Below are 23161 nucleotides of genomic sequence, written 5' to 3' on the forward strand. Positions count from 1 at the left end.
ATTAGATCTTAGTCCTGACAATACCACCCTTCCAGTCTTTCTTACACAGCGAGGCTACTCAGATACTTGTTTGAATATGTCTGGAGTGTCTAATAAGAAAATAATTGGGAATATTTGCAATGACTCACTGCAACTTAGAAAACTGGATGTAACGAAGGAAAATTGCTTACAGTTATTTCTTGTAAGAGCAATTACTTAACATTCATAGTTATTTGTATACTTCACAGGTCTGATTCAGCCTTACAGTTTTGATGTCTCAAACAAATGTCAGCACCTTTACCAACAAACGCACTGACAAGTGGATTAGACAAGCAAGTGGGATGCAGAAGGCATCTGCTTCCAGTCTTCTGATGTACCTCGAGGACCTATGTCTGGAGGTAGGAGAGCGGCTGCGGGATGGGAGGGGAATCCTGCCCTCAGAAAGGATATTTTTTTGGTGCCCATAACTTGGGTTGTATTGGAGGGCAAGTGGGACAGTCAAGCCTTGGACTTTCTCTTGGGGCAGCGGTTCTGCTGTCTTTGCAATATGGGTACAATCCAGTAGACGGCAGAAGTGGTGCGCGGCTCCAGAATTTCCTCTGGATCAAAAAATGGCCATTTTATGTTGTTAGGGTTTGGAGGAAAGGTGTAAGAGGGAGGGTTTGCTTTGGCGTGATCTGCCTCCTAAGCCACAGCACGTTTGCACCGTGTGGTCCCCGATGCAGGAGGCTGAGGTCGAGAAGTGCTGCGGTAGGATTAGAAAGAGGTTTTTCATTAGTCCCGTTGGACGATATGGCTGAGCGGCTCCTTTCAAAAGGGTGCTGTATGTGCTCCATCTCGCTGAAAGGTAGCTCTGCCTGCCAGACCAGCGATGGGAGAGCATAGGTGGAGATCTCTCCCTGCATTCAGCGTGTGGACACCCTTTGGCGAGTTTGTTTTTTTTGTTTCCTCACCCTCACGTAATCCTTCTGCTTGGAAACGGTCAAGTCAAATGAAATACACAGTATAGGTGAATAAACCTGTATTACGCAGTCTGCATGCTACCCAAAAGCAATTATCCAAACTCTCTCTGCCAGAAATTAAAATGTTACGGTATGGGTGATTGTAAACCATTTATTGTTTATGAATTCACAGTCCTCACGGATATCCCTGGGTGCTGGATTTTGCTTAAGGATCTTTGAACTAGCTGAAGGAAATGTAAAATCAAATGTAGACAGACAGCTCCCTCTTGAATACATATCCACAGAGGCTCAGGAACACTTGTTATGCTAGCAAGGGTGTGGAATAAATTAGGTTCAAGAAATTTGCTCTAGATCCACCTATTTTGGACGATAGGCTTTGTGTGCAACGTTAAAGCCCATCCTCAGGGAGCTGCCGTCACCGTGGTGCAGACAGGTGGATCTGGAGATGCACGGTCTTGCAGAGTGGCAGAGGACCAGCAGATCAATATTTAATGTGAAGGCTGCTGCAGCCCCTCACATGCATAATTTATTCCTCCTTTTGGGTACAGATGGACCTCAATCGAGCCGTGCATCCAGACTACAGGGGTATTAGAAGCGGGACTAAGCGTTTCAGACTGTCCTTACCTTCAAAATGGGGGCAATTCAAAAGCCAGTATTCAACCCTTTCCCTCCTCCCTCCTTTGCACAACACAGAAAGAAACACTTTGGGGAGGTCTTTGAAATTTGTGTCGAGTTACACTGACTTTCTCTCGTTGAGGGCACATAACGCTGTTTGTATTTCAGAACAGAATTAAGGTCCTAGAAAGAATCAAGCATTTCTGAGTTTAATTAAGTGCGCTAACAACATATGAGCAAAGTCAGTCTCATAAGAGAACTTTATTGTACAAATTGACACAAAATAAAAGCCCTTTGGGATTAAATTAAAAAAAAAAAAAATCTGAAAAGCACATTATGGTGAGTAACCTAGCCACCCCAGCTCATTTCAGTGAGTGAATATCTCTGAGAATTTTTTTTTCCCTGACAAATGATTAAATACCAGCGATACGATAGCATGCAATGCTAGCGTAACAAGGTATGAGCAAGAGGGATTTGCTTTTGACTAGTTAAGAAATAAGCTTACTAATTCACAAATTTATTATAAGATTAGCCTTTAATACCTGATAATCACCTTCGTCAAGGAAAATTTCTTCTCTTCAAAAGGCAAATGAAATTTATAGATGGGTCTTGAGCCAGACTTGTGGGTGGTAGACAACTTTCACGAGAGGTCCGGCCTTTCTCTTTGAGCAAGGGAAGAGATAGCGTTTTAACAGACTGGGTAAAGCGTGCAGCGCAGCGTAACGCAGTAGAACAGAAACAGGACAGGCGTGGCAAAAGCTCGGATGCGTTAAAATTATTAATCACTTTGCAGAAAACAAGTTCGATCCCTGTCAGACTGTCCATTAATTTTGATGGAGATACTTTTAAGATCTTATGTTTGTATTTTAGTGAGGCTGTTACAGCTAAATACACAAGCAAAAATGTATTCTTATAACATATACAGACAAGTATTCTCATTTCAAAGGTGATGTTGTCATATAGATATAAGAACATCAGTATTTGCTTGAGTCTTGTTATTATCTACTTTGCAATAGGCCATCTGGACTTCAACTAGGAAAGGGCTCCCAATGTGTTAGGCTCATGCAAACATCTGGTGAAAAAAAGGCCTTTCCGCCCAAGGACTTTTAGCTCGAACTAATAAAAAAGGCAAAGTGTGGGAGAGGAAAAAAGAAGGACGGGGGGGGGGGCGGGAAGAAAACTTTCTACAGTCCCACAACCTTTTACTAACAGATGGAAGTCTGTCTCCTGACTCCCAGCCTAGTCCCATTGCCAACAGAGGATATTGCATAATTGTTGAGCACAAGTATATACCCAAGTCACTCATGCAACGTTATTGTGAACAGGTACGAGAGTAGCGTGAGCCCTGCCATATGCCAGAAATTACTGTAAAGTCAAATACCGATATAAGTATTTGCTTCATTGCTGGTTTTAGCTTTCAGGTTCAAAAGCTACAGGCAAATGACAGGATTTTGTGCACGGGTGTAGAATTTGGTACAAAATTCTCCCCTCTGGGTACCAGGCAGTCACGTCAGTTTGCTTGTTCTTCTATTCCTCTGTAGAAATTGGGTGAAACAAGGATATGAGAATCAGCACTTGCGGAAATGAGGACAGCAAAATAAACATTGTACCTTGAGATGCAGAATTACTGAAGCTTCATTTCTTATGGATTTGGGTTCTTCGTTTCCCTACTGCCTCACCAGGTACTAGTGTCTTCACCTTCTTGCACTACCTCCAGTGACCCTCCCCCCCATACAGCCTACAGACCATGCCTCAGTTTCCCCTGAGCTGCTGCTCGCACGAGAGACTGGGAGATCTACAGACCCACGCGTGTGCCTCTTGGCCAATGCCAAGCCAGCAGAAATGGTACTGTAGAGCCTCATGTTGCAGCTTTTCCTGTAGCAGAGGCTCTCTTTTCCATCCCCTACCTGTCTCCTTCTGCCAACGTTTGCAGAACTTACATTTAATTCCAAAGGAATTTAATTCTCTTCAGGGCTCCTGCCTCTCTATTGAATTGGCTTGAAGTAAGCCAATGAATTTGTGAATGGTTAAGGAAGAAAAGGCCTGGTGGACAGGGCCACGATGCAAGCTTCCTTTCTTCAGGAGAGTTGTCCAAAAAATTGAACTCAGAAAAGTGTGGGATTTTGAAAAGTATAAAAGCATATGAACTGTAACAAAGATTGTTTGGTTATGGAGCGAAAGAGACTAAATAATGGGATTAAGTAGAGAGAAAAGCAAAGGTCAGAGGTCAGTCCCCTCCTTGGATGATGCGGAGAAAGACATTAGAAGTTTCCATGATTGAGAATATAGCTTTCCCAAAATGAGACGGTAGTTTCAAAGTCTAAACTTTAGAGAAAATCTTGTTTATTCAATTTATTAAAGAGGTCTCAGGCTCAGGGTTCTCATTTGTTCACTTCCTATGGGTTTCTACACACTGTAGCAGGACACGCAAGTGGGAAAGAAAGTCTGCCTCAGGACCTTTGAGTATGGGGCACCCAGTGCTGAAGGTGTTTGTGGGGCTGGGACGAGGCTAGGTTCCTCCTGGAGAAGTCACGGGCAAACAGCTCTGTAGAAATCTACACGCTTCGTTACACCGTAGAAGACGGAGAAACAAACGGTTTGTCTTTTAAGTGGCAATTTCAAGGCTAAACGTGAGTGTTCTTGCACAAAGGTACAGGCAAGAGGCCTTTGGAAATTATTCAGCAAAGTTATAGAGCTTCCTGAACTTGAGCCAGGCAAAAATACTAGGACCTGAACCAAAAGGAAATATTTTATAGCTTGAATGCCTTTTACCAATCAATTTTTCTCTTTGGAAATGCTTTTTTCCTCTTGTAGCTTAGATGAAAAGATAAAAGCGTGATAATAACGTAGTGCCACAGTCATGTTTGGCCAGGTGATAACTAAGCATTTTAGATATCCTGGAATTTGCTTTCAAGCAAACAGGGGTTTGTACACGTGCGTTATACCTACAGTTACGCATGGAAGTACAACCTCTTTCTCTCTTTTTGTGCTATTTGTGTGTGTATATATTTGTGGCGGCAGTGATATGCTAAATGAATTAGAAGCCCACTCTTCACAGGCACACAGGGACTGCTGGATTCAAAGACTGACAGTCAAGGTGAGAGCTGATTTCTCAGCGTACTCATTTTAAAACTCTTTAACAGATACTGTTAGAGGTATCTGAGTTTAAATTTTTATTTCTTCCATACTGGGTGCCTTCAGCCCTCCTCCATGCACGAGGCTGGAATAAGCAGGGTTGGCGGGGGGGGGCTGATGCCCTCACCTCCCACTCTCAGACTGAGAGCTACAGCTCTGCAACGATTTTCTTCCAGCCCACAGGTTGTAACGAGTAGTCAGTCACACCAGCCCCCTCTGCGATTCTACCTGCGTTATTTGTTAGCCAACGGACGTAACTCTGTCCCTTTTTTCAACCCAGCTTTAGCGACTGTGTATTCAGGGTCATTTGACTCGCCTCTCCGCAAGTTGCGCAGGGTGAGGAGAGGCAGAAATTTTCCGTGCCTGTTCACCGACTGGCTCTCAGCACACTTCCACTTCGGCATTTTAGGGACTTGTATGAACCTAGGTGATTCTTGGGCATTTGTGTGTAAAAACGTAAGTATTACTTGCAGAGAGGCAGATGCACTTGTAGAGTGACGTGGTGCATCAAAGCAGATGGGCTATGTTGTGCAGAGGGGTATCGACACAGAGTCGGTAGTTTAAAATCACTGCGTGTCATATGACAGTATTAATATATAAAAACAGCTAGATGAGGAATACAGCACATAAAACTACAAGGCAAGCTGTTTGTAAGCCCTGTGCTTACGAAACAGCCCGTATACTTTGTCAATGGAGCTAATTTTCTTATTATTAATTCTAATAGCAATTCCTAATAATTAGTTGATCTAATTTAGAATCGCATTGCATCTTTTCAAAGCTATACTATTACAAATGGTCGAGGAACCTTGCCCTTAAAAACTGGTGATAATATCCTGACGACCTGGGACTGCTGTTGGAGAAAAGATTTTGCCTGAAAGGGTTTCAGGAAGTTACAAAACTCCTTTACATGGCCTGTTGGATCTGTGTATGATTTCCAACATTACACAAAATAAATACCAGGAGACTGGTGTGGTTTATACAAGAGTTTATAGAGAAAAAATCCACCCACCAGCTCCCTTGCTGAGGATTACAACCAGGTCTCTGCTGCCAAGTTCTCTGTTTAGGTAAAGCATGAGAAAATCTGCCATTTTTTTAGAGTCACAAAAGGGGTGCTACAGGGGGGGCAGTGAGAAGCTGACAGCTCTCGCTGCTTAAAAGGCAGCTGTTCCTTCTCAGGTACTATTATTAATAAACCCTAAGGTAATGTTTGCTCTGAAATATGTCTAATTGAAATAATTTACCCTAACCCTTAGAGAATTATGAAACTGTTTTCATCATGTTCACACACAGCAAAATAATTATGAGATGCCATATGGAAAAGACATCATGTGGTATATGTATTTCTGAATGTATACTTTTTGAAATGGTTCCCACAGATAAATCATATAGCTAATTTACAAAGAGGAGGTGGATAGTAGTTCTTAAGTATGCAGTTTAAGTTTAAAATGGTTTCAGGCTGGGTAAATTTACAGTGGTGATGACATGCAGTAATTGCACTGATCACAGGACGTATATCACAGAAGATGTCGATAGCGCCATTAAGTTACGCTGCACAAAATGGAGCAGGGAAATTCTGCTGGTGACTCTCCGCTATTGCAATGTGCCAGCCCTCAAAGCCTCTGCAGGACTTGCGCGGTCCTGAGCGCATTTTGCAGCTGAAGTGTACCCGACTGAAGAGCTGGAAATGCTGCCCCGTCGTCAGGGAGTCTCTGAGATGTTTCTGGTTTGCACCTGGAAAGCTCTGAGCTTACACCTAAGCGAAGGCAATACTCTGCCTCCATCAATTTATTTTGAACAAAGCCCACGAGAGAAAATTTCTCACGTTGCTGTTCCCCACCGTCCATCTCTTGAAGGTTTTCCAAAAGGTTTTATTCCTAATCTCATGTGTAGTCACCAGCATTATCGTGTATATGTATGATTTATCTCTGTATTTTTATGTATGTAGGTTTCGTTACATACGGTAGCAGGAGAATTCTGTAGGGCACTTCTTGGTTTTTTTCCAGGAATAATTGTGGTAGATGATGCGACATATGAGGTTCTCTTCCTGATAGATAAGAAGTTTTGAAGGTGCTTTTTGAATAAGGAACTCTTATTAACATTTCTAGAAATCTGGCTGGAGATCAGGCTTTCTTGTCAGACTTCTGGTAGATCTTGTTTCCAGATGGATGGAAGAAAAATAAGAGAATAGTTTATTACACCCTTTCTGTTTCATGTCCGATTTGAAACCAGCAAGTGAAGAAGATGGAGAGAAATCTCATTCTGTCCAGTCCATTCCCTTTATTTCTAAGGAGCCTTCAAAAAACAGGTTATCTCTAATTGGAGCAGTTCAGGTTCGCATGTATTTTGTCTGAATTAGCTCACCAGTCACTTTTGCAATTATTTCTGTGATGATTGGTGAAATATTTGAAAGATCTGGGATACACAAACTAATTCACCCCCAGACCTCTATTTTGCAAGAACTATAGACATGCACCGCAGCTGCATTTTTTATCCCCCAGTAATGACATCATTACCCTGCATTACCACTCTAGGTAGTGTATTTGTCAACAGCCAGTAACTGATGAGTACAAGGAAAATATTTGCCCAACTTCTGTGCTATGGCATTACCGCAGTAATGCCATTTCAGGAAGATCATACTGTAGTTCTGAGATTCGTGCTACAGAAACCGAAAAAGCTTTGGCATTTCTGTGCGTGTAACACCAGTCCTCAAATAATCACCTTTTAGAGACAGTAATTACAGTAATTCTGGTTTTAAAGGAAAAAAAATAAAAATTAAAAAAAAAAGAAGGAAAAAAGTGATATTCCCTACAAATATCTAAAGGTGGGAGTTTTCCAATACCCTCACTGCATGTGGAGCGCTAGGGACATCCATATTTGATGACTCCTTAATCTTCCCAGGAGTAACCACATATGCTAATATTTACTCACTCTGTCTGTACAGATACAATTTCTGAACGCTGCTGATGCATTAACGTGCAAGTATTTAAATGGAGCTTTTCTGCAATGTATCATCCCCGGGAAGCACCTGCACTGGAGAGGTAGCCTTGCATCTTCCTCCTCTGTCATCCCTGCTTTTGGATGAGAAATGGGATGATCTTTCTCCGTTTCTAATGTTGCACAGACGAAAAGGCATGTTCCCCTTTTAGCAACTTCCAGTCATTTGTTTTTATGCTCACTGAAGGTGTATTGCATTTTGTGCTATTAAAGTGCCCTAAACCAAAAGTCACGTTTTTTTCCCTGCGAGTTACAGTAGATTATTATTTCACTACAGTATCCGAAAGCATGAAATAGAGATTTATGATACTCTTGTGTTTTCCACTTCAGTTCATGTAATACAGGGAAGGTAAAGTGTCTCTGGCTGCACAGTATCCCTTTTTCTTTCTTCTCTTTGGAGCAGTGTGTGCTGCGTGATTAGAGGATAGTGAGAAGGTCACTGACCAAACTTTATCTTCCACACAGTTTCCCACAGCATGTATTCCTCCTAGGGAACATTTTCTCAGCTCAGGTTATTTCCAGAAATGTTCTCAAACCATAAGAACAGTCCTTGCAGTAAAACATTTCATTCCCACTTTTTATCCTTTATCTAGCAGCGCAGTGTTGACAGCATTTATGTTTCTTCTATTGACTGGGCCAAGAACAACAGGATTAATGAGGTTGTCTCTTCATGAGTGCATTATATTTTTTCCTCTGACCTTTCAAACATGGGAATCTTCTGTTTGCAATATTTCTTAAGGAAGGAAAACCCCTTCTCGCCGAAGCTCGTTTTGATGGGGGCCGTCTGGGTGGGAGCCCAGGTTCCCGCGCACCTCCGGGCGCCCGGCGCGAGGGAGCGCGGCGTGCGGGCGTCCTCCGCGCCTCTCGCCGAAATACGGGCTGAAAGGAAACTGTGAAAAAGCAAAGGAGGGAATATCTTTGTTTCCTCGGTTTTGAAGGAGTTGGCTGGGGGACGTGGGATATTTTAAGGACTTTCTCAAGCTATGAAATTCTGATTCTAAATCTTAGGCGGCTGCCTACAGACTGTTGTACTGCAGGAACTGCTCAGGAGACGAGTGGACACTGCTCTGTTTTGGGGTTTTTTTGGGGTTTTTTTTTGGTTTTTTTTTTTTTTTTTTTATTTTTATTTTTTTTTTTTATTATTTCCAAAGGATTGCATATGTTTAGGTTGGAGAAGCAGAGGAAGGAGGAGTCGCTGGAGTTGCAGACTTCCACAGAACACTCTTGCACTTTATCTTCCTATTCCTGATTATTTTTGACACTGGGTAATTGGAACGCAATCAAGATAGGATCATTTCGAAGTGCAGCAGGACAGGGAACGTGAAGAATTTTCCCAAGGATGGGAGCACAAATATCTTTAAACACAACAAATAGCTTTGCACACAGGACATCTTTTAGCCAGTCTCCTCAAAATACATCAATTAGATAAGCTAAACATAATTAAATTTTTGCATAAGATCGTTAAGGGTCACTTATTCCCATTTTTTATCTGGGGAAACGGAGGGACGGAGAGCTGGAAGAACTCCCACTAGCCCAAAAGTTATCTACATAGGCAGGTCTCTAAGCTAGTAATTTTGCCTCCAAGTTATTTATTTCCCCTCTTGGTGGGGAAAGAAGCACCACAAATTTACGCATTCGCATCTTGCATCTTACGGGGCAGTAAACCCCTTTATGGGGGGAAAAGATACTTTAGTGGCAGCCCGTTGACCTGCTCCTTCCACCCATGGTAAATGGTGGAGAAATCTGCCTGATGTTTTGGGGGATGGAGGAGTAGAAGAGGCAATATACATATGTACATCGAGGTGTATATAAGTATACATAGCCCAAACATAATTTTTAAATAACTATAAAAAGAAGTGGAAACATGAAGGCTTGCAACGCTTGCAGAATATGTTTTCCATAGGTGTGTAGTTCAGCTGCACATAAGAAATTCCTTTGCCATGTAGGAAAAACAGCTCTTACCTGCTGACTTGAGGGGAAAATACAGCGTCCAGGGGACTGTCTCGCTGAGCACTCCAGTGCTGGCTTTACTTCGTGTCCACGGTGCAGAGGGCCAGGACGCTGGGCTGAGCTCCGGGCAGCCATCCAGGAGGGCCAGAGCTCAAGCACCGCGCTTAGGCTTTAAGCAAGCTCGAGACCTCTGCGTGTGGATTCAAGTCATCCTGGGACTGTGAGAGTGAGCTGAACTAGACGTGTGGACATAGCCAAATTCATCCATGTCAGCTCTAGGAAGAGAACAGAAACAAATATTCCTGGCTCCTTGCTTTAACGATTTAAATAATCCCACGTATTAGGGAAAGGCTGCTTTTACAGTGCTTTAAGTTGAAAAAGTCATCAGAGAAGCTAAGGCATTCCTGAGCAACTCTTCAGAGTAATAGTTCATGAGATTTTGAAATATTTTCTCCTGGAAATAGTAATGCTTATATAGTAAAGAAGGTAATTCAACTGTGTACTGTCCTCGGGCGCTGGCAATGGTCGCCACTTGCAAGTACCAGGAGACAGTTTCTAAGTTTTAGGCATGAGTGTATTACGTGTCTTAAATTTGGGTTTCTTGGGTTTCAGAGCTTTGGAGTCTGTTGCTTGAACTCTTAGTTCTTCCTTTTAGGATTTCTATTGTGGCTGAACTTAAATAACCAGAGAGAGCACTTAATGAGAGTGTATCTGTATTTGTCAGCATTTAGGGCAGTTAAACATAACTAAGAGGAAGAAATTCTTGTATTCTACTTTCCTCTTATAATAATGTATGTACAGGCCTAACTCTGATGAGTTTTACTGTTGTTTGGCAAGAATAACTTAGGTAAAGCTAAAGAACCTGCGGTTTGCTTTCTGTTCCTTTAAGCAGTTGAGCTCCCTGTCATACACTAGTAAGATATTCTCATAAAGCCCCAAGTGAAAATAATTTTTGGGTTGTAACCCTCAAGACTTTAAGATTTTAAAATCCTGACACGTCAGGATTAAAAAAAACCCACGTATCTATCAGCGAATGGCGAATACATGTTTGTGTAGTTTGCCTTATTTGCATTTGTTGGTAATTAATTTAAAAACATGAGTTTAATTAAACTTGGAGTTAGGGGATTCATTAAAATAAAAACAAAAAGCATTTCAGTTAAAAATGTAAAATAACGCATTCAGATGAGTTTGCTGGTGCAGCTTAAGGATTTGCAGAGAAATGCCAGCAGTAGTAAAACTTTAGGGACCATCACACTGCACGCAGTTAGAGAAGAGTTCCTGCACAAGGAGAGTGGGTGTACATCTTTGTCAGCAGATAAATTTCACTTTGTAGATACTTGAATTGAAATAATAATAATGCATGCCCTCAGTTTCTTTCCGGCCTGAGTCTGTGGCTATGAAAAAATGACATGCATAGAAGTCCAAAGGAAAGGATTACAGCATAACTGAAGGTAAGGCTTTTAGAACAAGGGACAGAGTTAGAGGAAAAAAGAGATGAAAAAGCTTCAAGGGAAGAGATATCACTCATGGAAAACTCAAGACTAAATTATACTTACCTGTTTATGCTGTCATGAAAAGTTGTTTCTCTTTTTGGTCTCTTTTAGTCACAACTCACTGTCTTTAGGATTTTTAATTTGGTTTTTTTTTGTTTTTTTTCCTTTGAGAACAGTGGAAAGGGGTTGCTTTTTAAGAAAAGACAGGTTGTTAGGATGTTGAAAGTAATAATAGAAAAAAAAATCCCAATTGATAATTAAGACTGATATTTATTAAACCTTTTCCTGTAGCCTGCTGTCTTTGATTCTGCCCCTTTTGCAGGACTGGGCTTGTCCCACTGGCAGAAGAGAACCAACAGAAGAAATTTTGAAGTTTTTGTAGGCTCTGTTTTGAAAATCGTCACTGAGATATTTCTGTTTGGGCAGTGGAATGGAAGGGAAACCTTTCCACCTTCTCACATTGAAGGGGTTTAGTGAAGATCTCCCAAAGCAGCACTCGCTCCCGTACAGGTCAGGCTCGTTGCCTACGTACACCTACACGCGCGGCCGCGCACCAGCTACGGCAGCTTGAGAAAGGCACAGGGGCCAACGGCACTGCCGCTTCTGTAAGGTGCTGTGCTCCTGGGGTTGGCAAGCTACTGAAAAATGACCGCCTTTGATCAAACGACCTCAAAATTAAGATTTTTCTACTTTACTCTTCCCCCAAAGTATTTAATTTGGGGAGAATACAATTATAATAATAGATTATAATAGTCACTAAAAATTCCTAGTTGTATTCATCAGACTCATTTTCTTATGAAATTAATATAAAGCGTCTCAGTAATGAATACAAAATGTGTGTAAGCAATATTATATTAATTTGCCTAGAGGTGTGTTTTGAGGTTGCCTTGACACCCGTGTGCAGGATGTTGGTGGACGACTTGGGTACATGCAAAGGACCACATTTAAAAAAGAATTAAATAAAAAAAAAATCAGAAACGTATGTTGCATCTTTGAGATGTTAAACTATCCGTGGGTGCCCATTTCCCCCACCGCTGGACAGGAGGAACCCACGTTAGCAAAACACCTGCGCCAGCCGCGGTACTGGGGAAGGTGGACCTTGCATAGGGAGCAGATGCTCCACAGCTGAAGCCTTTCAAAGGAGACACCTTTAGAGCCCCCAGCCTTATGGGATAACCGAATCGTACATAAATAGTCTTTAAAGGGAGTATTGTCTGCTTTAAAAAAAAAAAAAAAAAAAGAAAGGAAAATGAAGTGGGGTTTTGTGTGTGGGTAAAGTAAATACAGTTAGAAATACATGACTTGTTAAGAGCTTTTTGAGGACCCCACACTCACAAAATCTTTTAGGTCATGTGTTTGCTTTCCGAAACATTTGGTAAGTAATAAGTGCCAAGGGACTATATGCACTCCATCTGGAATTAGCAGATTCCTCTTTGTTCAATTGTTCCTAAATTTGGAACCAGCCGACTTGCTTGAAAGTATTTTGATTTTCTTTTAAATAAATACGGGAAATAAACATAGCCCAGGACCTTCAGAGAGGTACATTATTAGTCTTCTCCCTGGCTCCATGAGCCATGCAAGCCTTAAAGGGGCACTTGCCAATTTTGATGTTTGCTGTTGGTTTATGGTAACAATTTGTTTGGAGTGGCCCATCATTTTTGTTTCCTTTTTATAAATAGTATCAAAGAAATCAGAGATGGAAAAAGAACTATTAGGTCATTGAATCCACTCCACTGCCAATGCAGTCTTGTTCCCTACAGTGTGTTTTTTCCATTTCTTTGTCCAGGTTAAACTTGGAATTAAGTTTAAGAGCCTGTAGGTCTGATGAGAGGTACAAGAGCAAGTGGAGATTTTACTCTTTTCTTCTTTCCTTACTAGACAAATATCTCATTTTCATCTCCACCTTCCCTACGTAAGGAAATGGAATGTCAAAAGATCAAGTAGATGCTTTCTCTTTGCAGGTGTTGTAGATTACTACCTCATCCCCGTAAAAATTTAATTTTTGCTTGGGGAAAGCAAAAAAAGGAAGAGAAAAGCAACACTTCTCTTATCTTCCCTGATGTCCTATAACACCAAAGAGTGAAAGCCTGAGACCAAGCCACCTGCTTGTCCAGTAGGCTTATGAAAAGAGACCGTGTTTCCTTCAAGACCTTTAAGAGAAAGATTATTTTAAAAGAAAAACAAAACTTTACAAATAAATTTGAGCAAACACTTTAAAGGATTTAAAAGGCACCCTGGAATCACCCAAAATTGCACCAAATTTGTGATACAGAATTCAGCGGGAAGACTATTTGACACTGAAAATGTTTTTGATGAAAAGCTTACAAACTGAAGCTCGGAAAGGTTGTCCAATGTCATTACGTTTGGCATACGAAGAATTATTAAGAGGTGCAGATCTGTAGATTTGGGATCACAGCCTAAGATATTCAGCCTGTATATGTTGGTCTGCTTCCATGGATTCGAGTGGAACGATGCCTATTTACAATAGCTGGGGATGGATGATCCCTCTCTCCACTGACTGCAGAGAAAGCTTAGGGAGACTCGCTTTCCTAAGCCAGAGCTGGCCTTGGTGAACTGTGTCTTACCATGCATTACAGAGCAGGATCAAGGTCTTTAGTTCACGGTTGCTCAGAATTTTGTTTCATCCAACGTTTGTTCAAAATATAAGCAAACATTTCATTTCTGCTTCAAGCTTTCCTACGAGTGGAAGTAGTGCAGCACAAGCAGATACATATTTTCTCCATGGCTACAAGGTCTTTTTATTTGGTCTAGATACACATCTGTAACTATTTTACCAACTCATGTATTCATATATACTGTAAGTAAAAGGAGCTTAAGTTTTCACTTCTTGCACTGAGTTGCAATCATTCTGTTTTGCAGGTTGCTTCCTATGCATTGTGTTTCAGCAGCCTAAGGGCTCCTCTAAATCATTATTCTGTTCTTTCCCAGCAAGAAGGAACCAAAACTATAGTCAAAGATTAGCATGGGCTAGGCAAAACCTAATTATAATCTCTTCTACCTCTTTTCCTATTCCAGTCAATCCCTGTTCTGAGGATCAAACCTGTATTTCCTCTGTGTGCTTCAAGAAGGTATATTAGCGTGGTTGAGTGTCAGCATCGCTCAGCTGGATCTGTTGAAGATACCAGTGTTTGGGATTTGGCCCATGACAGCACTGATCTGTTCTTTTTAAATCTAATCCTGTGAGTATGAGTTCAGGAGTTGCATTAAAGCTTCATGGAGACTAAGTTGTGTACCCACACCTTAGATTAGGACACTTTAATTCTTAAAGCAAATGGGCACTCAGCTTTAAGGAGGATATACTGGCTGTAACTAATAAATGTAATTATAACTATAACACATATGTATATTTACGTTAGGAAATATTTAGCAGAATCTTGTGATTTGGAGAGACAGTAATTTGTTTTCTTTGGTACCTGCAACCTGAGTAAATATATCTGCTAAGAAAAGTGTTGGTAAATACGATAATTTTCTGAAAATATGTCCTCTTGAAGGATTTTTTGATGGCAAGAAAAGAAGAAATATTCACTCTTGTTCCCATAGAAATTAATTAAAATCTTGCCATTAACATCTAGAGGAGGAGAGAACCCCAAATAACTATATAAATGAGACCAGCGGGTTCCTTTTGTTTCTGGTTATTATTTATAAATTCTGAACAAGAAACTTTGTTATGAGACTGAACTTATTATTTGCAACTTGTAAATCTTTTTGACAATGCATATGTTCATACTTTGTATTTTATAGTCTCCTTTTAGCAGACTACAGGAGTGTCTGTCATTTCATTTACAAAAATTACCAATAGGTGGGCAAAGTCTTACTATAAAATGATGAAGCACAGAGAGCAAACAAATATTGGATGATAGATGAAGCAAATGTAAACTTTAAAACAAAGGAAAGGTTATCAAAGTTTTACTCTCGTCAACTGTGGTTTCTTTTAACGGGCTTGAAGGCAAGCCATTTTGCCAGGTCAGGTTATCGCGTTGTGCTATAGTTAGAACTACTGACTCGTTCTGTGCTGTTGTTTGTTGAGATGACTAAGTTGTCATTTTTAATTAGCTTTATGCTCTTCTCAAAGGCTAATTACTTTACTTTTTATCAAGATTACTTGATTGGTAATGACAAGGGTGCCATGGTTACGTATTTTTAGAGAATTCCCCAACCTGCACAATTATATGAATTTTTGTTCCCCCTGGATTCTTTGTGCAATAAAGCCTTCAGTACAAATAATGGTTAAGAAAAATACATATTTACTATCGATATCAGCAGAAGAAAGTATCTCTTTTTTTTTTTTTTTTTTTGACAGGAAGGCCATTGCTAATGTATTTAGTCAGTGTGAAAAACCACGTTACTTAGTTTACCTCCCTGTCAGTGACACTAGTGCGGCTCTATTACCTTGGCTGAAGTTACCTCAGGCAAACTGAATTTGAGACCTTTCTTTTTTCCTCTTATTTGTCTATAGTTGTGCGTCTCCCCTGCTCATCATGGAAATCTGGGCTGACTTAACCGCATACTTATTTCAAAGTGTACAAGTCACACAATCAGACACTGACTTTTGGAGAGCGTTTGCTACCCTGTTTACCAGGATTTTGTTGAAGAGCCCTTGAGATAAGTATGAGAGGTGCAGTCACAGGTGAAATCTCTCTTTTCTTTAGCTACCTATAGACCACTATAATCTATTTTTGTTTGAAACAGCAGCAGCCCAAAAGGTGACGCTTCTGTGAAGGCTCCCTTGAGGGGGGAGGCAGCGACGGGGGACATAAATACTCTTCTGATGTTTTTTAGAAATACAGTTGTACCCAGAGAATCGGTACTTTACTCCTGTTCTGCAACACATAAATACACATCAGACGTGTGGTAAACCAAAGCCTCTCAGGAGCTTGTCCTGAAAGAGGAAAAGACACAATGATTTAGAGTCTACATCTGCAGCTCTTGCAGCTGCTTCAGTCCCCGCTGCCGGAGGAGAATTCCCTGCATCGACGGCCTCTTGACGCAGGGGCTTAGAGCAGTTCCCGAAGAAAAAGCCCACGGGAACCTAACGCTGTTGCTAACCCGTTGGAAAGGCGAGGAGGGGACAGCCACCGTGCGGCTCGAAGGAAAGCGGTTGCTCCTGCCATTAGATCCCCATCTTGGGTCACCTCTAGTACCGCTTTGCAAGCGGACGGGGACTCCCCGACGGCTGCGACTCTTGTCGCATTCTCCAACATCTGTTGAGAGCAGGATTAGACTAGGTAGCTTCCTAAACCAAAGGGAAGGTCAGCGTGGTAGGGCGCTGGCATGGCGCACCTTTGTACTCAGGCTTGCAGGAGTTGCTGAAGGGAGTGCTTGGCCGTGAAGGCCTGCTGGAATGTCTCGAGTCATGGGAAAACACATGGGGGACATCTCTGTAACGAGGCAGCTGAAGATGTGAGGATGTTCCGGAGCAAAGACTTGCACAACCCCTGTGTTTTGACGTTACCCTTCTCGTCGAGAGACGGGGAATATAGCAGCTCCAGCTACTGCGGCAGTGCAGTGTGACTCCTTGCAGTCTACGTGTAAAAAAACATCTTCTTAGTAAGCATCTCGTCTCCTTAATGAGCTAGTAACACATCTATGACTTCAGTAATTAAAATACGTTTTTATTGCTTTTTACTTATCTTAGCACCGAAGAGCAAGAAGAGAGACCAGCAAGGTAGGCTGGCAACTACTGGGAGTCTGGGAGACAGGCGTTCAGCTCCCTGCTTCCTCTGCTGCAAGGAAAATAGACAGGACTGGATCCTAAAGGTATTAAATGCCTAAATCCTATGGAATTCAATGTAAATGGGTGGCTGAATACTGTGGGGATCTGGGCTTAATCTCTCTACACCTTAGCTCTTCATCTGTTCTATAAGTATAATAATTCTTCCCTACTCACAATAAAATATAGTAATAAACATGTTAAGGAAAACAAGGTGCTCAGCTACTGTTATCTCTGACTGTAAAAAAATCTAAACAAGACACTATGGTTATTTCTTTTTTATGAGTTGTGATTATGTTGTAGTTTTCAATTCTAGAGAAGAGTGTTTACCCGCTTGTTGATTAATTGATGGTTGTATTCCCCTGCTGTAATCAGAGCGCAGTTTCCAGAAGTTCACTAGCAGCAAGGATCAACGAGAAGGTAAGGACGCAGCTCAACTTTTAGAAATCAGACTAAAAGTATTCTTTTCTCAATGCAAAACTGAGCCTTTTTCACTTTCAGGCTAACTTTCAGCATCTCGGCTTTCTATGTGGAGCCTTGCTTCCAGTATAAATAAATGATCCCACATTCCGTCATGACAACATATGCTCATGCAGAGCTCAAAATTAGAAGGAATATGAAGTGTTCTATTAATTGCATGAATGTTGATTGTTAAAATCATGTGCTAATTGGTAATATCTGTGTGCAGTAGGTTCCTGCAATATGTGTTAGATTACATTAACTGTGCTTGTGACTCAGATATCAGGCATTATGCGTTTTATAGAAGGATTTTTTTTAAAACTTTGTATAATTAGGTTCTATAGATTATCAGTGTAGAAAAATTAGTAGAAGACTGTGTAAAGGGCGTGTGAAGTTAGAGGCATGAGGAATACTGATCTCTGAAGATGCATCTGCTCCTCTTTCTCATGGTGTGCTTTTCCTCACATACTCTCCAAAGTAATTCTCACCATGTTTGTCTTGAGGTAATTCCCAGGGAATCAAGTATGAGCTCTTTCTCACTACCACTACAATATACGTTTGAAAGTTACCATCTTTTTCGAGTGGACTTTCTCACTTTTCAGTCTTTTCCTTTGCATCCCCCAGGCTTTGATCCAAGAAGCATTCAGGTACATTAAAGATAAATTAGATTATCACTGTACTCACCTATCAGCGGGGAAGTTGAGCATACTTAGCAATATGACTCTCCTGTACCAGATGTGCTTCCTCTCCATTCCTAATCCCTGGGGAAAATTTCATATGGATCTGTTTTTTTCATTGATATTTTAATTTTATTGAGTGCCGTGAGTATTTATTAAAATAGGCAAGGTAGAAAGAACTAAAGCTTGGAGATAAATATGGTAAGTTATGAGTGTTTTTAAGAAACGTAATGGTTATTTCCACTCTCTGGATGGCTTAACGCAGCTTCGCAGTGGCGAGGGAGCGGGAGATGAGCCTGACATGAAAGCATGTGGATGCAGTCAGTAATACCCAATACATAACATTTTCTGCGATCATCCTCTTTACAGCAGAAAACGTATTCATGCGTTCACATTTAGGCACAAGGAACACATTGGCCTTTGCATCAGCACCTACACTGAGAGCACCCAAGCTGGTCCTGGCACTGCAGCTGCCTTCATGGCGCATCCTCCTCCTCCTCAGCCATTGCAGTAGATGTGCTCAGCACTGGTGACTGGTGAAATAAGCTTTTCCCAGTCCTCCCTGGGCCAAGCCCCAGTTTGAGCTCCTTTTTCGCATGTTACTGGGGTGGAATGAGTTTCTTGAGTTAGGCATGAGGGCTGGGGCTCCTAACTCACCCAGATCTTCCTTAGCAAACTTCTACGGTGGTTTCTGCTGAATACTACCTGGTGAACAAGGTCAGTTGGAGAGACTCTTAGAAATCAATGATAATCACTCCCCTAACAAACCATCTTCTATCTAAACTTATGGGGGAAAAAAAAAAATATTCCAGTGAAATCCACATGTATTTTGTGGGGGTTAGGCAGATTTTGAGGCCAGCTCTGAAATGTGCACGGATATCTTGTGCCTGCCCACTGCAGAGTAAGCTGGTGGGAAGGGGTGAGAACACCACCGGAGAGTCCTGTGGTACATGAGCCATAACCCAGCAGATGTTTTTTGGTGGATGCTGCCTTTAAATTGTATATCAGTTTTTTGAATTAGCACTTTTTTTACAGTAATTGTATTTTGAGGGACTACCATAATTGAGGGAGGGTCAAAACCAGTTGCACTTGCCCTGGCAAAGATGTCACTGGAGCCCTTCCCTGGTTAATACCTACTATTACTTTGGGAGACATACCCTTAACTCATGCAAGTTCATGTATTCTCCCAGAGGAAGACTGAAAATAAAAATAATTTAAAAAAAATGATTTAGAGAAAGACCAGACAGATTTTTGTGGTGTTAAAAAAAAAAAAAAAAAGTTTAAACACTTTAAATGTTTCATGGGTTGCATTGAGAAAAAATATCTAGAATGAAACTTCTAACCAGCGTAATTTTAATTCATTTTACAGTGGACCAACTTGGTAATGATGCAATGAATTAAAACAGGTTGTCTGAGAGGAAAAATGGATGCGGTTTTGGTAAAGAGAGCATTTACAGAAGTGTTAGAAGTCTTGAGTCTTATCACGGCTATTACTCTAATATCTGTTGATTTACTGATCTTGAAACAAGCAAACCTCATGGGTTCAAGAGCTTAATGTTAAGGCACACTTCATCAGTTGTCCTGAGAAATGCAACAAATTTAAGAGGAAATCAGTTTTAGCCCCCATCCAAAATGTTGACACTGAATCAAACAGAGCATGAACTATATTCACAGTTTTAATTAAAAGAAAAACTGACAAATTACTAACATTCTAGTGTTCAGAAGATGGTTATCTGTTATAGAAATATTTTTTCTAATGTACATGCTCTCATACATGAAATAGTTTCTAGATTTATTTTATTATAATTGCAAACTATGGCACAAATACTTAATCTTACCTACTTAAATAATGTTTTCCAATTTCTTAGCAACCCTTCCCCCTCCTCCCCCCCCAACTCTGACGCACAAAGTGATGCACTGAAACGGATGAACAAATTTAGTAGATGAGATGACCACTGGAAATACGTGGAACAACTAACAATTAAAACAAAATTAACCAGAAGAAAATTGCTTACTAATTTTTAAGACACAAAAGTTAATCTGAAATGACTACCAGCCTTGGAAAGGTTAACTGTCACATTAAATAACAGGGACATACAGTGGTCACTGGCTACCTGCGGGAATAAGCTGTTAAATTACTTACTTCAATTCACATAATTTACAAAGAGATTGGCTCCTTGTGTCTCTGCGGAAACTTTGAATAGTCCAGGGAAGGTTTTGTTCCCCCCATGCCCACGAGGCCCCAGCCACTAGTGGGAGCAGCCGGGGTAAATGGTGTACTTTTCCAAGGAGGTAAAAAGTAAATCAAGGAACGTGGCAAGTTGTCACACTATGGGGAATAATAAAAATCAGGTTGCTCTGATTTCCTTTGGACAGCTAAATATCTACAGGTTATTATGTCCTGCAAACAGCAAGCTCGCAGGCGTGGGTCCCCGCTCTCGACCAGAATCCCCCGGGACAAAAGCGGGAAGGGGGCGAGGGACAGGGCGGCTCCAGCGTGGTTTCCCCACGCAGGGCTCGGGCCCCGGAGTCACGAATTCGATCGTGTCAGCGATGGGCAGGCGAGAAATGCCGAGAGCTGTTTGCCGGGCAGGGTTCTGCGGCGCCGGGCTCTGCTTTGTGCAGAAGCAGGAGAGGTCTGGTGCACCCAGGACTGAAGGACGTCACTAATTTTAACGAAGCCAAAGGGAACCCAGGACAATGCTGGATGCTTTATTGCGGACTGTTCTTTTCCCGTTATTCTTTGTTCCATTGTTTCAAGCTCGCAGGAGCTGGCAGCCTGGGAGGAGATGTCACCGCATAGCTCGCTGTCCTCGAGAGCCGCTCCGGAGGACGGCTGAGGTCCGCGGAGAGGCCGCGGAGGCCCCAAACGGTCTGACGTCTGGCCCTAAAATAAGAGGCAGCAACGTCGGTGGGGAAGGCAGGCTTATACTGATAGCAAGAACGAGAAGGGGCTGCTGCCAGTTGGCTCGTCGACGCTTGAAGCGCGCCGGTGGTGGGAGAGGCGCAGATGTCTGACAGCAGAAACAACATCTTCCCAGCGCCGTCTGCACGAGGCGCTGCTCTCGCCAGATCTCGGGGCTGCATCTTCCCTCGGTGCCCCGGCGAAAGTCTCGGAAACCAAGGCAGCTACTGCGGGGCCAGAACCGGTCCCAAGGGTCACTTCTTGCTTTTCCCTTTCGCGGGCTGCGTAGGCAGTCCGCAACGTGAGCGTCAGGGTAGGCTCGAGGCCGCTCGTGCCTGACGGTGCGGTGCGTTTCTCAGGCCATTTTAAAATGGTTTTTTTGCTACCTATCAGGCCACCGGACTGGCAGAAACTATTTCTCCCCTCCCTTCAAGAGCAATGGTTTCCTGCTGTTAATCCAAACCATAATAAAACCTTAAATATATACTGTGAAAAATGTTATGCCTACTTAAGCAAGATAGTTGCCTGTAATAGTGTGCCATAAAGCAATCTGAAATGTTTATTGTCTGTTCCCCAACTGCAGTTTTATTTCTTTTCAGCAGTTTTTGTGTCTACAGGATTTTCTTCACTTTGGAAGTTTCAGAAGAAGTTTTTCCCTTTCCCTGAACACACAGTGATTATTTGCACAGGAGATCCTCCTGCCAGTGCAGATATGTGCAAGCATTTTTTTCAAAACTTCCAGTTTCCTAAACTTTTTCTGGGGAAAAAAACATTGTTTAAATCAATAGCAAGCCTTGATATGATAGGCTTTAAAGGGCAGCCTGACTTCCAAAGGAGCAGATAACATTAAACAAGATCTCTTTTGTAAAGGCTGAAATAGAAAATTAGGAAAAGAAAAGAAAAAAAGGAAAGAAAGGAAAGAAGGGAAAAAAAAAAAAAACAGCCAAGGTTAGGGGGTGGTAAAGATGTTGCTGCTGGATCTAGCTCCAGAGACACAATGTGTATTTCATTGCCACGAATAAACTGTATCTAGGGAACAACCAAATGAAAAAGTGAGGACAGGAGATATCTTATTTTTGTTGTTTGTTTCCAAAGAGTCCACCCCCACATAGGTCACTTGGAATTCATTTGTCTACATCCTGGACTGCACGTAGGGGAAAAAAAAAATGCCTGGGATCTGAGAAAGAGGAATGCGATAGGGCATGGGAATCACAGCGTCACGGTGGTCACCAGAGCATAGTTTGGCTCGTCTTAAAACAAGCAAGCACCGTTGGACCTCTGTAATACTAGCAAATCGGCCGTGCTATCAGGCTACCTATCAGAGGCTGAATGCTTGAGAAAAAGTGTGTGGGTTTTTAGACAGAGCCTGGGGCGTTGGAGGGCTCTCGGAGCTGCTGCTTTCCTCTTGACATCCAGTACTACTCGGTGACCTCGGCAACAATCCAGTGTACTGTTACAGTTCATTTCAATAATTAAACAGTTCAGGGATGGCAGAGCTTTCTTGTTGTCAATAGAAAATCAGGGCTGGAGTTTGCTTCCCCCCCCCCCCCCCCCCCCCCCCCTTCCCCTTTCCCTCTGCTGAAATCAGAAGTGTTTGTTTTTAATTATATTAGCTAGAGACAATTAATTTCACAATCCGAACAAAAAAATGTTTTGCGAGAAGGACTGGCAACTGGTAAATGCAATTATTATTGTAGCACATTTTCAAAGGAAGAGATCCCAGCTCCAACAAAGTCATATGTATAAAATTTCAGTCATATAATATAGTCTCAAACAGCAGATTTACTCTGCAAAAGATGGGAACTGCTCTCCCATCTGGAGCTCTGTTCTGTTCGTGCCACGTGGACCCAGTCGATACCCGCTCTGAAAAAACACCAGCCAGCAAAATAGACCACTGCCCATCAGCTGCTCCAAATAGTTGGTCGATATGCCCCTTTAAACTTGCCCGATGTAGAGATGATTAATACCAGTCCCCTTTTAAGTGTAGCCTTGCAACAACAACTTAAACCTCCCCCTCTCTGTGCAAATGGCAGCATTTACATTTCTGCTGCTTGAGCAAAAATGAAAATAATTCAACTTTATGTCAGGGATGTCTTGCAAAATTTCCTACAATTAAAAAACTATTTTTTGAGGAGCTCACTGTGCCCCTTTCATTGCCCATCTGGCTCCTTCCCAGCTGCTCCCTGGCTCACTCTGTGCTATTCTGCTACCAGCGTGGCGGGAGCTGCTGCCGACTGGTATCGCCGTCTCTTTTTCTCAGC

The 23161-nt window shown here is 41.9% G+C and overlaps 1 long non-coding RNA gene across 2 annotated transcripts; it reads left to right on the forward strand.

Moving 5' to 3' along the window:
* The first annotated feature begins 309 nt into the window (after nt 1-309).
* On the forward strand, nt 310-22282 carry LOC115343395. 2 transcript variants are annotated; one of them, XR_003924108.2, is made up of 7 exons: nt 310-377; nt 3098-3238; nt 14165-14328; nt 15606-16696; nt 16785-16906; nt 17163-17279; nt 20757-22282. It is a non-coding gene; the product is annotated as an uncharacterized LOC115343395 (long non-coding RNA). The 2 variants fall into 2 exon arrangements; XR_005932744.1 differs by lacking the exons at nt 310-377; nt 3098-3238 and adding an exon at nt 11479-11638.
* Nucleotides 22283-23161: the final 879 nt, after the last annotated feature.

The sequence above is a fragment of the Aquila chrysaetos genome, chromosome 6 (genome assembly GCF_900496995.4).
Source record: "Aquila chrysaetos chrysaetos chromosome 6, bAquChr1.4, whole genome shotgun sequence".
Taxonomy (NCBI): Eukaryota; Metazoa; Chordata; class Aves; order Accipitriformes; family Accipitridae; genus Aquila; species Aquila chrysaetos.